The 12,886-nt window shown below is 45.2% G+C and overlaps 2 protein-coding genes across 11 annotated transcripts in view; one reads left to right on the top strand and one right to left on the bottom strand.

The window, feature by feature from the left end:
- ENTHD1 (ENTH domain containing 1) overlaps positions 1–12,886 on the bottom strand; it is a 154,215-nt gene that overhangs the window by 121,019 nt on the left and 20,310 nt on the right. The gene's annotated exons all lie outside the window — the stretch shown is intronic.
- GRAP2 (GRB2 related adaptor protein 2) overlaps positions 1–12,886 on the top strand; it is a 69,452-nt gene that overhangs the window by 26,525 nt on the left and 30,041 nt on the right. The window contains exon 1 of one of the 4 annotated variants that reach the window (XM_008519750.2): positions 3,481–3,727. The exons of the other annotated variants lie outside the window; for them this stretch is intronic. The gene's annotated coding sequence lies outside the window, so the exon portion shown is untranslated. Of the gene's footprint in view, positions 1–3,480; positions 3,728–12,886 lie in introns of those variants that run through there. 4 annotated transcript variants of the gene reach the window in all.

Consider the following 12,886-nt stretch of genomic DNA (forward strand, 5'->3'; position numbering starts at 1 on the left):
AGAGGCAGAAACACAAAGCTGCTCAGGTTAGCTGGGGCCAGGCATGCAGGGACCAGGCCAAGAGGCCTGAGCTCCATCCTACAGGCGTGGGGAGCCAGGGAAGGTCGTGTTTTACACACATCACTCTGGGAGCAATGAGGAGGGGAGCCTGGAGACATTTGAGCCTAGAATCAGGGAGGAGAAATAGGATGCTGAGGTTGTGGAGAGAGCCTGCACTAAGGAGAGGGTGATGGAAAGAAGGGAGTTGGTTTAAGGTATATTTAAAAGATGGGGCTTAAAGACTCATTAGAGAGTCCTGCCAGATTGGGAAAGAAGAGGAAGAGAGAGGGAGGAGTCCAACAGGAATCCCAGGTTTCCAGCGTAGGACACAGTGGGGGCCATCATGCCATACAACGCTGTAGTGGAGCGAATACAAGTTGGCACAAATCCTTCTCCTAAAATTTCTCCTCAGGGACATATGCCCCCTTAAAGGCAGTAGGGAATGTCAACATTGCAAGCAAAGAGCAGTGTATGTATCCCTTACTAGTTATCCTTTTTAAAACTACCTTTAATACATGTGACATAGATGAGCTAAGATAATGTTCAGGGAGGGGTCTTAATTTTTTATCTTCTGGAAATTAATTTTCCAAATACAATAAGATATTGGCATTATTTCAGTTATCTATTCCCGACATAGCATACGTCTACTTATTTGTTTGCTTATTTGTTATCTCTCTCTCTACACTAGAAGCCAGGCTCCATGAGACCAGGGCCCTTGCCTCTTTTGTCCACATCTGCATCCCCAGCACGTGACTCGAGATAGATGCTCAATAAATATATGTTGAGTAAAAGAACGAATTTCCATGTGGATAAAAGAAACAGTCATGTTCTTTACTAATGAAGAAAGAAAAGAAAAGAAAAAAAAAAACCCTGGACTTAGAACAGTTTTTCATGAACAGATCCAACTTGCAAAAATGGAACTGAAGTTTAAAAGCTATTTTTCTTCCTGAGCTCTGCTTCTGGGAAAATCACAGCTGCCAGCTTCGACGGTGGTTTTAACTGCCCAGCTACAAATTCTGCACAGTTGTACATATTGGCAGAGCTCAGCTTCCTTAAATGCTGTTGGATCAGGAAGGAAATGGTGATTTTCCTTATTGATTTAATGCCAGTTCCTCTTCTTTGAAAAATTGCTTGTGCTCCTCAGTGGAACATGTACAATAGAAACTGAATGTGGGGGCCAGAAATGAAGTCAGTCGCTCATGTTCCTCTCCGGTCATGTGATGTTAAAGCATTTCTACTTTCAGGCTGGAGCCTTCGGTCAGTTTCCCGAAACTTAGCAGAGTAATTATTCCTTCTGGTGGCTTGCACATATGCTCCTTTTGATCTGCGAAATAGCTCATTCGTGGATGAACTTTAAGCTCCAAAGTAACACATGTAAAATACTGTTTATGAATCGTGGGAGAAACATTTCACATTCTCATTACTCCAAATTGTTACAGCAAACCACTCTCTCCGAGGTTCCTTTTTTCTAAGAAGAGGGAAAAAGAGCTTCAGGCCACAGTGCTGTGATAGCAATAATAATAATCATCATATTTCCCGTGGATTTTACTCCATGGTCTCATAGAGGCTATGATATAGGAACCCATCATCAGCCAATATTTACCCTGAGTGGGATACTGTGCTAGGTCCATAGACGACAGAGGGGTGAGTCTTGGTTCTTATCCTCCGGGGCTTACAAATTAGCTGGGGAGGTAAGACACAAACCACAGAGTGAAATTAATAATCACTAATGAATCACATGATCAGTAAGTGGTTAGGGATTCAGAAGGGATCGGGGTAACCAGACAACATTCCTGGACGAGATGGACTTGAATTCGAGTTGGACCTTTTGTGGGGGGCTGGAGTGAGAAAAGGCAGAGCAGTAGAATCATTCCTGGATGCCATTGCTAGAAGTCCCACACGGCTGAGGTGGGATCGTGGTGGGTAGGGTAGGGCATAGATTGGAGACGGCCTTGAATGCCACTCTAAGGACTTCGGCTTGATTCTGTAAGTACAGTGGGATCATTGGGAGTTTTTGAGCAGAAGGGATGTGAGCCAAGAATTCCTTTAGAGAGACTAAATCAGGCAAGGGTCCGTGCTATGAATTTAATTGAGAGTCTTACAGACTTGAGATGATGAAACCCTCCCCCAGGCTGGGGACAGTAGGATATCTCCATCAAACGATCCATTCCTGTGGATTTTTGTAAAATTGCGCTCAATGTGCCCAGCTGCCTCTGTACTATAAGACAGTGATAACACATTACTGTGTGCTTCTTGGAAGTAGCCTCATTCATTTAGAGCCCCACAGTTTGTACATGGGATAGGCCCAGCTGTGGTGTATATGTAAACCTCAGAGAATCTAGGTAACTTAGAGTATAAAACCTGGGAGGAATCTTAGAGCCCACAGGGTCCACCTGCTCAGCTTACCCGTGTGGAAGCTGGCCCTTGCTCAGGTTCACACAGCTCGTTAACGATGGATTCAGGGTGTGACCACATCTCCTGACTGCCCCCCAGCAATGCTTTCAAAGCCAGTCCAAATTCTGCTTTGAGATATGTGTGCACAAATTCTGGCAGAATCCAGAAGAATTTGGGCCCTAACTGAGACAATTGAAGCTCCTTTCCTTATTCCTCTCTGAGCGCCCCCAAGAGCCAGTCCCTGCCTGAGCTCCCACTTCGTTTCTGTCAACTCCTTGCCTCAAGCACCATCTGCCTTCTGGTTCTCTGCTCACATCCCCTTACTTCTTGTCTCCTGCCATTGATTGTGCTGTCCTCTTTGTCTGGAACCATTTAAGGCCCCAGCTTAGGCTTCCCCACCTTCAGGAGACCCCCCATGGCTTCAGTTGCTCCCCTAAGTGGACGAAAGTCTCCCTTCTTGGAGCTGCATGCTACCCTGATACCAGGGTGAGACTCCATGATGTCTTATGATTGCCTGTTTATGTGCCTGCCTCCTGCCCTTCGACTGCGAGCTCCCTGAGGGCAGGGACTGTGCGTATGCATCACTGAACACCCAGCATCTAGCCCAGTGTCTGGCACATTGTAGGCATTCAAATGTCTGGTGAATGAATGAACGACACTTGCCTTCTTGGTGCATCCATTCATTTAATAAATATTTATTGAGCAATTACTTATGATCAGCACTGTAGTCACACTTAAATGTCAAAATATACCAATGCACTCAAGCTCCAAATTATGCATGCATAAATTATGCATGTGGAGTGTTAACATGCGCACGCAGCAGAGATCCCATACATATCTACAAATACCAGAGCTGGCAAATGCAGTAAACTGTGCACCAGCTGTCCCTGAAACTTACAAAGAACCGAGAAGAACCAAAAATGACAGTTAGCTCCATAAATGCTATAAAAGAAAAATGCAAAAGAACAAAAGAAACTTGCGCAGAAGGAAGTGGCTATGGTTTTTTTCTATGCACTCGAGCCGGGGGTGGGGAAGATTTATAAAAGCATTCTATGCTGGGCAGGTTCATGTAAGTCTGAGTTCCTCAGGGGCTGGCTCTTAGGAGCTGTTAGGAAAATTCATTGCCATGCACGAGTCGGGGGCTTGTTTTTCATCCCACTGGAAATTGTTCATGGGGATCGCATTAGCAGCCCTTTATCGCTTTGCCTGATAGAGAGACAGCAGGTTCACCCAAGCAATTCTGGAACCCTGATCACTGCCAATTAGGGGAGCATTGTCTGGCTGACATAATCAAGTGAGTATAAATATATTTATCATGATTGGAACGGGGAAGGGAGACAGCAGAAAGATTGGGCAGAAGCTGCCACCCTTTGCCTGGCTCCAGCCTGCATCAAACTCAGCGTGTCTGTCAACTGATGCTCAGTAAAAGTGGTCACTGGCTTTCCGAGGTGGAAGGCACAGTTGAAAATTCAAGAGTAGACTCGATTTTCCCAGAAGGGGCCCTGTCTCTTCTTACTTTTCCTCCTTGCTTCTTCCCTTTTTATTGTGTTCACTTCTGTGAAAGCTGAATAGAGAAGAGAAACCAGATGCCACGTTCATCACATTTTAATTCTGCCCCGTCGGTCATGCTGCCCCCACTTAACTTATTTGTAGTTCAAAGTGATCGTAGGAAATACTGCTGTGACAGGACTCACTGCCCCGTCTGCCTGCCCGGGGGTGCAAGTCTGTCTGGCACGGGATTTATTTCATTCTCAACCTGTGGAACTTTTGTGGGAATATCTGTGATGTGTCTCAGAGCTGCAGTTGAAAGACCAGGATAAAAATAGTTCCCCACAGTGGACGAGATAAGGGAGGAATTTCTCACATTTTAAATGGCTGAAAGAGGAAGCGCATTTAAGTCACATCTGGTGGTGTTCTTGTCTGACCAGAAAGCCGGTCTGTTTAAGCCTCTGCACAGATTCTGAAATGCAGGCTGCACGTAATCACCCCCAAACACGTGGCTGGGGTCGGTGCAAATGGCCAAATGGCATTGTTACGGGAGAGGTTGGCCACACATCCCGTCTCTCAGCTGAATTTCAACCTCCGGTCAGTGCAGGGCCAGTCCATCAAACAGATCACTTTTTTTTCTCACCCTTGACGATTTGATGGCAGCATTTATGGAGCTGAGTTGATTTCAGCTATTGTCCTCTACACTCCTCCTGCGTTTGCTGCTCTGTCTCAGCACCGGAGAGTTGAAGACTTTTACCGATGGCTGCGACAGAGTAAGGAACTCCTTCCCTGTGTCCCGTTTCCTTCAGCCTATAGTTTGTCTTCACAACTGCAAATTGCTCTCAGCCTGTCTTCTTGGATTTGACAAAAACTATTTTATTACTGGTAGCACAGATATAATACACTACAATATAGGGGAAGGTGTAGATACACGAAATAAACAAGGAGCCGGCATCGGAGAAATGTCATTTTAGAGATTACTCAGCCTAAAGGCATCTGATCACCTTTATCTAGCCTATTCCTGCTGCATTTTCCCTTCTTCGGCAGCTCAGAAATTGTCAAGTCCCAACTCTTCACCCAGCTACCAGAAATATGGATTTCCTTTGCTTTTCGGATCTTAATGGAAGAAACATTTTTTTTTTCTGTCTTCTACTTCTTACCAGATATACTGTTTTTGGAGAACTAGAGCTCATTTCTCTCTAAGGGAGAAAGAAAGTCATTCCACGTTTACCCGTTAACAAATTACCACTTAGAGTGGAATACAGAGGAAGGCTCCCAGTCCCGGTAATAAATGGGTTACTCGCCTGGGCCAAACCCTGGCTGGTGGACAGCCCCTCTTCCCTTCAAGTTGGCTTCATTTTCTCTTGTTGGTTTTCATTTCCTTGAAGCAATGAGATTTCTCGGTTCTTTCCGTGTTTGATTTTGCTTTTGAGGAAGGTGCCTGTCTCCTTGGGTCTGTTTGTTTTGTGAGCTGGTTCCCTTAACCCCCCAGCATTTATCTGGGAGCCTCTTGTGTTGGGTGCTGTGGATTCCTCTAAAATCCTTCCTGCTGGAAAGTTGGACGGAGTCCCTCAGCTGAAGGCTAACTCCCTCCTAATCCACCCATTTTCTGCTGTGTGGATGGGGGCAGGAACCAGCTATCCACCAAGAGACAGTGCAATGTCACCAACGGGGCTTGAGTTCTGTGGTCAGTGAGACCTGGGGTGTACGGCAGTGCAAGCTTGGGCACTTCGCTTCTCGCTCCTGAGTCACACGTTCCTCATTCTAGATGCTGCTGAGAACAACGGAACAGTCTGTTCTTCTTTGCTGTTCTGTGTAATGAGATAAAGCCAAACAGACAGTGAAGAGCCTGGTCTAAGCACGCAATGGTGGTGCAAATTACACATGGCTGTAAGCAGGTGTTTTTGACCTGAGCATTTAGGTGGCATTTAGCGTTGTATCTGATGCATGTCATCTAGCTATAGGGGTAGCTACAACTTCTCGAACGCACAAAAGCTCTTGACCTGGTTGTACATTACCTCTTACATCCTTCTGATTCTTTTTACTCAGGGTACTTCTTGCTAGGAAGTGGTAAAAGAGAGAGTAGAAGTCCAGTTGATAGTACTGTACCAATGTCACTTTCCTGGTTTTGATACTGTGCTATGGTGATGTGAGGTGTCGCCATTGGGGGAAGCAGGATGGAGAGTGCAAGGAAACACTCTGTACTACTTTCACAATTTCCTGTGGGTCTACAGTTATTTCAAAATAAAAATTTTCATGAGAGAGAGCAAGTGAACGAGGTGGCAATAGGAGAAACGAGTAGCTGTCTTGGTTTTAGTCCCTGACTGGACAAATATTTATGCTTTGTTTACCTCTTCATCCACTTTTTGCAGACAGACTTTTGTGAGCAGTCAGATATAAAAGTTAGGGCTCATTTTTCCATAGAAGAGAAGAAAGAGGGATGAGCCCAGAGAACCCCTGCCAGGTTAGAAGGCCTACTTCCTGCCTTTCCCCAATTCTTTTGCCTACACCATACTCACCTGCCTGCCTTCCTTCCCACTCAAGGGGAGATGCCTCACCTGCTGCTACAGATGACCTCCTCCACCTGCACGGGGCATCCCTTCCTTCCAGTGGTTTCCAAAGGCTCCATCCTTCTACATCATCTCCCTGTGTGAGTTCCTTCTACCTGGGGTCTTAACAGCCATCTACACAGGAATAGGTCTCAAATTTATATCTCTACTCAGCCCTTTTTGCTGAGATCCACACCTACATATCCAAGCCCTGAGAATCTCTACCTAGACGTTTCACAAGCATTTCAAACTCCTTCCACATTATCTTTTCTTCCTATACTCCCTTATCTCTGAAAATGTTATTGCCATCTACCATGCTGTCCACAGAAGAAAGATGAGAGCCATTCTAGATCCATGCTGTCCAACATGGTAGCCCCCAGCCACACTAAGCTCTTGGTACTTATTTGGAATATTAAAATTAGCTATTAAGTATTTCAAATATGGCTGGTCCAAATTGAGATGTCTGTAACTATAAAATATACACCAGACTTAGTTCAGAAAAAAGAATGCGAAATATTTCAATAATATTTTATGCTGATTTCACGTTGAAATGATAATATTTGGCATGTATTGAGTTTAATAAAAATTTCCCTTTAATTTTTAATGTGCTACTAGAATATTTAAAATTACGTGTGGCTTGCACTATATTTCCACCGACGGTACTGCTCGAGGTTCTTCCCTGCCTTTTAGTCACTCCCTATTTGTCAAAAAGACACAGTGATTCTCTCAAGTCAAGACAAGGGACAACGTTACTTAAGTGCATAGGCTGAGTTTGAATCCTGGCTCCACCATTTTTGGATACATGTGAGCCCAGGCAATTATTTAACTTCTTGGTGCCTCAGTTCCCTCATCTGTCAGATGGATATAACAATAGTTCTCACTCTCAGGTTCTTGCAGGTGTTTGATGAGATGATACATGTAAAGCACTTGCTATGGAGATAACAGCATGTGCAAAGGCCCAGTGTCAAGAGAAAGGGCGTGGTCTCTCACTGTCGTATTTCAGGCTCTCATCATTTTTGGCCAAGATTACTGCAATAGTTTCTCCATCTCCAGTTCACTCTGCCCTCCAATCCTTCATAAAGCTTCAAGATTTCCTGATGCAAAGGTTATCAGCATTTTTAGTGATTCCACTTCACCCTTGGGATAAAATCTAACGTCCTTGGCATGTTCTGCAAGGCCATCCATGACCTACCTCCACCCAAGTCACCAGTCCCATCTCTGGCCTCCACAACGGCCATGATGAGCCAATCGGGCTCTCCAATTCCTATGTGTACGTGCCATTCTCTCTATCTGTGATGCACATACTCTCTACTTGTCCACAAGACTCAGTTTATTTGTCACCTCATTTGGGAAGATTCTCATGGTCCCTCCTGCACCTGCACCCATCCCAGGCTAGATTAGAAACCATTCCTCTGGGCTCCTCAACCACTTGAGGTCTGGCTCCACCGTCACACTGATTTTACTTGTTTGGTCAACTTGTCTGTCTTTCCTACAAAACTGTGAGCCAGGTGAGGTCTAGCACGAGCTCTCTGGTCCACTCTGGATCTCCATGCTGAGCACAGTGCCTGGCACAAAGTGGGGCCCCATAAATGTTTATTAAGCGAATGCATCAAGCATAGGAGACACTCCTGAGAGACCTAAAGAGAGTGAGAGCCCAGTGAGATCAAGCAGCAGAAAATCAGAAGACTAGCCCGAGGAGAAATTGCTGCTTCTTGGCCATGCAGACAGAGTTAGGAGAGAGAGACAAGAATCTGGGCAAGGAGTCAATAATGAAGGATTTGAAATGAAGGAGTGGAGAAAGGAGAAGATCGTGAAAAGAACAGAACCACATTTGGCACTCTTGGTGGTGTAGTAGCTTCCTCTGCAGTGGTTCCAGGAAGAGACCAGGCTCCAGGAAGTCACGAATCACATAAAGAAAGGATGAGGGATCAGCCACCGATTCCGGCATTATTTGTCATCGGGACCACAGACACGAGTGAAACAAGTAAATGTCAACCTGGTGAGTACGTGATGGACTACTGATAACTTACTGGGGCTGGTGCCCGGGAATTGTTTACTGTGGGGCAAGTGCCAAGCATGGAAAAATTTGACAAGTTATAGATATGAGAATTTGAGAAGCAAATAGTGAGTTTGACAATAACGATGTGAAATGCCATAATAATCACAAGAGAAATATCTGAATATGCAAGAGGGCTTAGAGGATCTCTGCTTTACCACAAATATGCGTTACAAGAAAATTCACTTGTAAAAACAGAACTTCCAATATGTAAAACCCACTTAAACCATGTAGTATTCCAGAACGCATCATGGTAAAAGCATGCCTTTGACTCACACAATATTAAAAGTAGCAAATAACACAAGGACGGTAGAGAAAGTAGGACATATGACATGATGTGGCTCACAGGATATGAGAAGGAGAAGACATGTATTTCTACACACACACCACCAGCTTCACAAGAGCACCTAAAGGCTCCATTCCAAGACCTCAGGTCTCATCCCACAGGTTAGCCACTCCCCCATTTCGTGTCAGAGATGTTGTGGGGCAGACCCTGTGTGAGAGGAAGGGGCAGGGGGGGATATGGAGATGAGGAGTGGAAAGTCAAATGATTCCTTGCCATTATTCTTAACAATGCACCACTCCACCATTTTCTTTGGAGAAAGTAAACATTTGGGATATACTTATGCCAGAAAACTACTTGTTATTTATCTGAAATTCAAATTGGACTGGGCACTCTGTATTTTATCTAGCAGCCCTGCTTAGGGAGGTATACGTTCATTCAAACTTCCTGTGAGTCACACGTGTCTCAATCGGTGTGAGCGATTGAGGACTATGCATAAAGTAGCAATAACTAACAACTATTGGGTGCCAACTGTGTGCCAGGCACAGTCCTAAGTGCTTTAGGATGGATATTTCAAATATTCTTCACAAGAACCCAATGAGGCAGGCATTCTGATTATCCCTGGTTTACAGATGAGGAAAATGAGGCTCAGAGAGATTAAACAACTTGCCCAGGGTCACCCAGATAGCCAGCGGTAGAGCCAGGATTTGAACTCTGGCAGCCTGACTCCAAAAGCCCATGTGCTTGCCCACCTCACTTGACATGGTGGCAGCAGCAAGCAAGGGACATATACAGCGAGTCCCCTGGAAGAATAAGAGAGAGTGAGAGCACAGCCTGTGACAGGGCAGGCCCTGAGTAAGACTTTGAAGGAGGAGTTGAAGTTAGACCAGGTGCCTTTGTTTAAGTTAAAAAAGTGTGCCCTTAACTTTAGGTAGATGCAGCCCCACACCAGGACTCAGAGCTTGAGAGAAGAGCACTGGATGGCTTTTAGCCCCTACTGCAGCTTCAGCCAGGGGCCCTTGTGCAGTGAACAACCTGCACAACTGTACATAGCAGCCTGAGTTAGATGGCAGAAGGAGGACCAGTGCAGAGGCAAGGACACAGATAGTGTGCTTGGAGAATGATGAGAAGCCATTTACTAAAGCATGTTTGCATGGGGTATAGGTTTTCTGAAGGCAATTTAAAGAGACAGGTTGGGGAGAGATTGCTGAGGGCCTGAGATGACAACAGGAGAGTCTTGAGTGGATCTGAGAGGTAGCCTGACAAGATGACATTGACGAGTTTTGAATGGGAAAATGACCCTCAGAAAGTGTGTGTCAGAAGGCTTCAACACACAGGGTCCTTGTTCCATCAAGCAGGCAAGACAGAGTGGAGGGAGACTGGGGGCAGGGTAGATGAGGTGACAGCAGCCTGTTTAAAAGACATAACAAAAGGAAACTCAACAGAGTGGAAAGGAGGATAAGGAGTAGGGAACAGAAAACAAAAAAGAGGGAAAGTGAATGAGAAGATGACTTCCTTCCACTTTGCAATTCCCAGTACGGCCCTGAACAACAGTCGGCCCCGTTCTGGTTTATCGTCCTTTCCTAGAAGGTTGTGAGACTGGCACATGAGGAAAGGGCCCCAGGCACGGCACCGTTTGATTTCAGCAAGGCATTTGGTTGCATTTTTCACCCTAGAGAACAAAGTGAAGAAAGGCCGTAAGGTAACCACTTAATCCGGTGGGTTTGGAGTTGATACTCTAAGAATGTTGATTAATCGGTTAAGGTCACCCTGGAGGGAGACTTCAGGCAAGAAACTGAGTTCAGAGATAACCAAGTTGCTTATGATCGCAGAGCTGGTGAACGAAGGAGCCAGGATTCAAACCCAGCTCTGTCTGACCCCAACGCCCAAGTTCCATTTACGACGGACTGAAGACCAAAAAAGGCATTAAGTTTGTTTCTGAAAGAGGAGTTGGAAGGATAACTCGAGGGCAGGATGACAAATTTATGCCCCAACGAACTGTCATGAACTGAGGCACCGGCCGACGGGGGACGACAAAAACGAGATGAAAGTGGAAAAGATTAAACTTGAACCTCACATTTTCGTCTCAAAAAACCCCTTGCAGAACTGAAGTGGTGAGGCCTGGCTGGACCCTTCTTCATGCTGGGAAACACTTGGGCTTTTGTGCTAGTGAATGTTTAACTCCCTAACAGCTGACGGTGTGACACATCACTCAAGATCTACCGTACAGATAAAGAAATTAAATAGTCTGTTCTACCCAGCCCAGCTCAGACCGTTTCTTGAATACTGGGTTCAGTTCCAGGTAACACATTTTGAGAAGAACACTGAAAAACTTTGATGTTACCTAAGGAAAATGACTAGGAGAGCAAGGAGTCTGAACCCTGTCACATGGAGGGTGGTGAAGGACCCAGGGGCTATTCAAGCTTAGAAACAAGAATTTGGGACTTGTGAGCATCATCTTCATATATTCAGTTTGTTTTTCTTTGGGGGGCATAATTCGCCTGAAAATTCGGTGAGACTTTTTGGCTCAGTATAACCAGTTCACCCAGCTGTTAGTCACTCCCTATGCCCGTTCTCTATCATCTCGGTAAATTAAGGAAAGACTGGACCACCCTTTCAAGTCGCTTCCAACCTTGACCATCTAAGATTTAGAGCCCTACTTGATCAAAACTGGCAATTAAAAAGAACGAGAACTATTTTAGACAAGGCAAACACAGATGTTCCTCAGTTCAAGCAAACTTGAATTAAGAGCTAAATTTCCAAAAAAATAAGACTATTATTCATTTGCTGGCAGGAATTAGCAACATCATCCCTTCTATTGGCAGCTTTTTAGTACCTTCAGGGGGTGACTTGTTATATAAAAATGTAATCACCTCCAACTTTTCAGGGCTAGACATGGAATGAAGCAAGGCAAGCTGTTAGTCGGGTTAATGTCCACTTTTTTTTTTTTGAGGAAGATTAGCCCTGAGCTAACTGCTGCCAATCCTCCTCTTTTTGCTGAGGAAGCCTGGCCCTGAGCTAACATCCGTGCCCATCTTTCTCTACTTTATATGTGGGATGCCTACCACAGCATGGCTTGCCAAGCAGTGCCATGTCTGCACCCGGGATCTGAACCGGCGAACCCCGGGCCACGGAGAAGCGGAACTTGTGAACTTAACCACTGTGCCACTGGGCCAGCCCCTAACGTCCACTTTTGCAAGCTTTGAGAACAATGAACTAAAAAATGACCCTCATTCCAATAATAAATGGGTACTTGGGAATATAAGTAAAAGTGACAAGGAGATTAAAGTGGCTGTGGTCATGCTGTCGTCTACTCTGGGCTTTGCCCAAGTGAAAATTAAGGCAGCGCAGGGCGCAGATGGGGAGGGGAGAGGAGGGGACCCGAGCGCACTGCACGTTTGTGCTGAAAGACCTCACAGCCTGGCGACGGCCCAGCGAGAAGACGGAGACTTTCAGACCTGTGATGAAGGAGCCCCAATCAATAAAAACAAACATGAAGGGAACAGAAGGGAAGAGAAGGAAAAGAGAACGCAAAGGCACCATAAAATCTGGTGATAAACGAGGGGAAATCGTGATGTGAATAGGAAATAGAAAGCTTTTTTTTCAAAAGAAGCCTGGAGATTTGTAAAATGTCTGTCTCTCTCTTGCTCTCCACTCACATCCACCACCCCTCCGACCCTCGTTATAGGGCATTTAAATAATTTGTGATTCTGGGTGGGTCTCTTTAATGCTCATTCATCGTTGGGCTTTGCCAGCAGGATTCATGCTGTTTCTGTAGACAATTGCTCTCGCTCTAGGAAACTATCAGGATAAAATGAGGAAATGGCAAGAAATGCACGGGTCTTACGGCAGAGTGGGGCTGGCAGGAACACCTGCGGCAGGGTTGGTGGGCCCTTCCTGTTTCATTTTGGTGGTTGTTTTGGACTGATGTTTCTATGGTGTTATTTAAACAAGCAAAGTGTCAGAGATTTGAGAACAAAAGCATTCTAGAGACACTTTTTCTAACTAGATTCGTGGGAAGGTGCTAATGTTTCTAGGAGAAAGAAAAAGAACTTGAAAAAAGTAGAATATATTGTG

This window comes from Equus przewalskii, chromosome 29, assembly GCF_037783145.1.
Source record: "Equus przewalskii isolate Varuska chromosome 29, EquPr2, whole genome shotgun sequence".
NCBI classification, from domain to species: domain Eukaryota; kingdom Metazoa; phylum Chordata; class Mammalia; order Perissodactyla; family Equidae; genus Equus; species Equus przewalskii.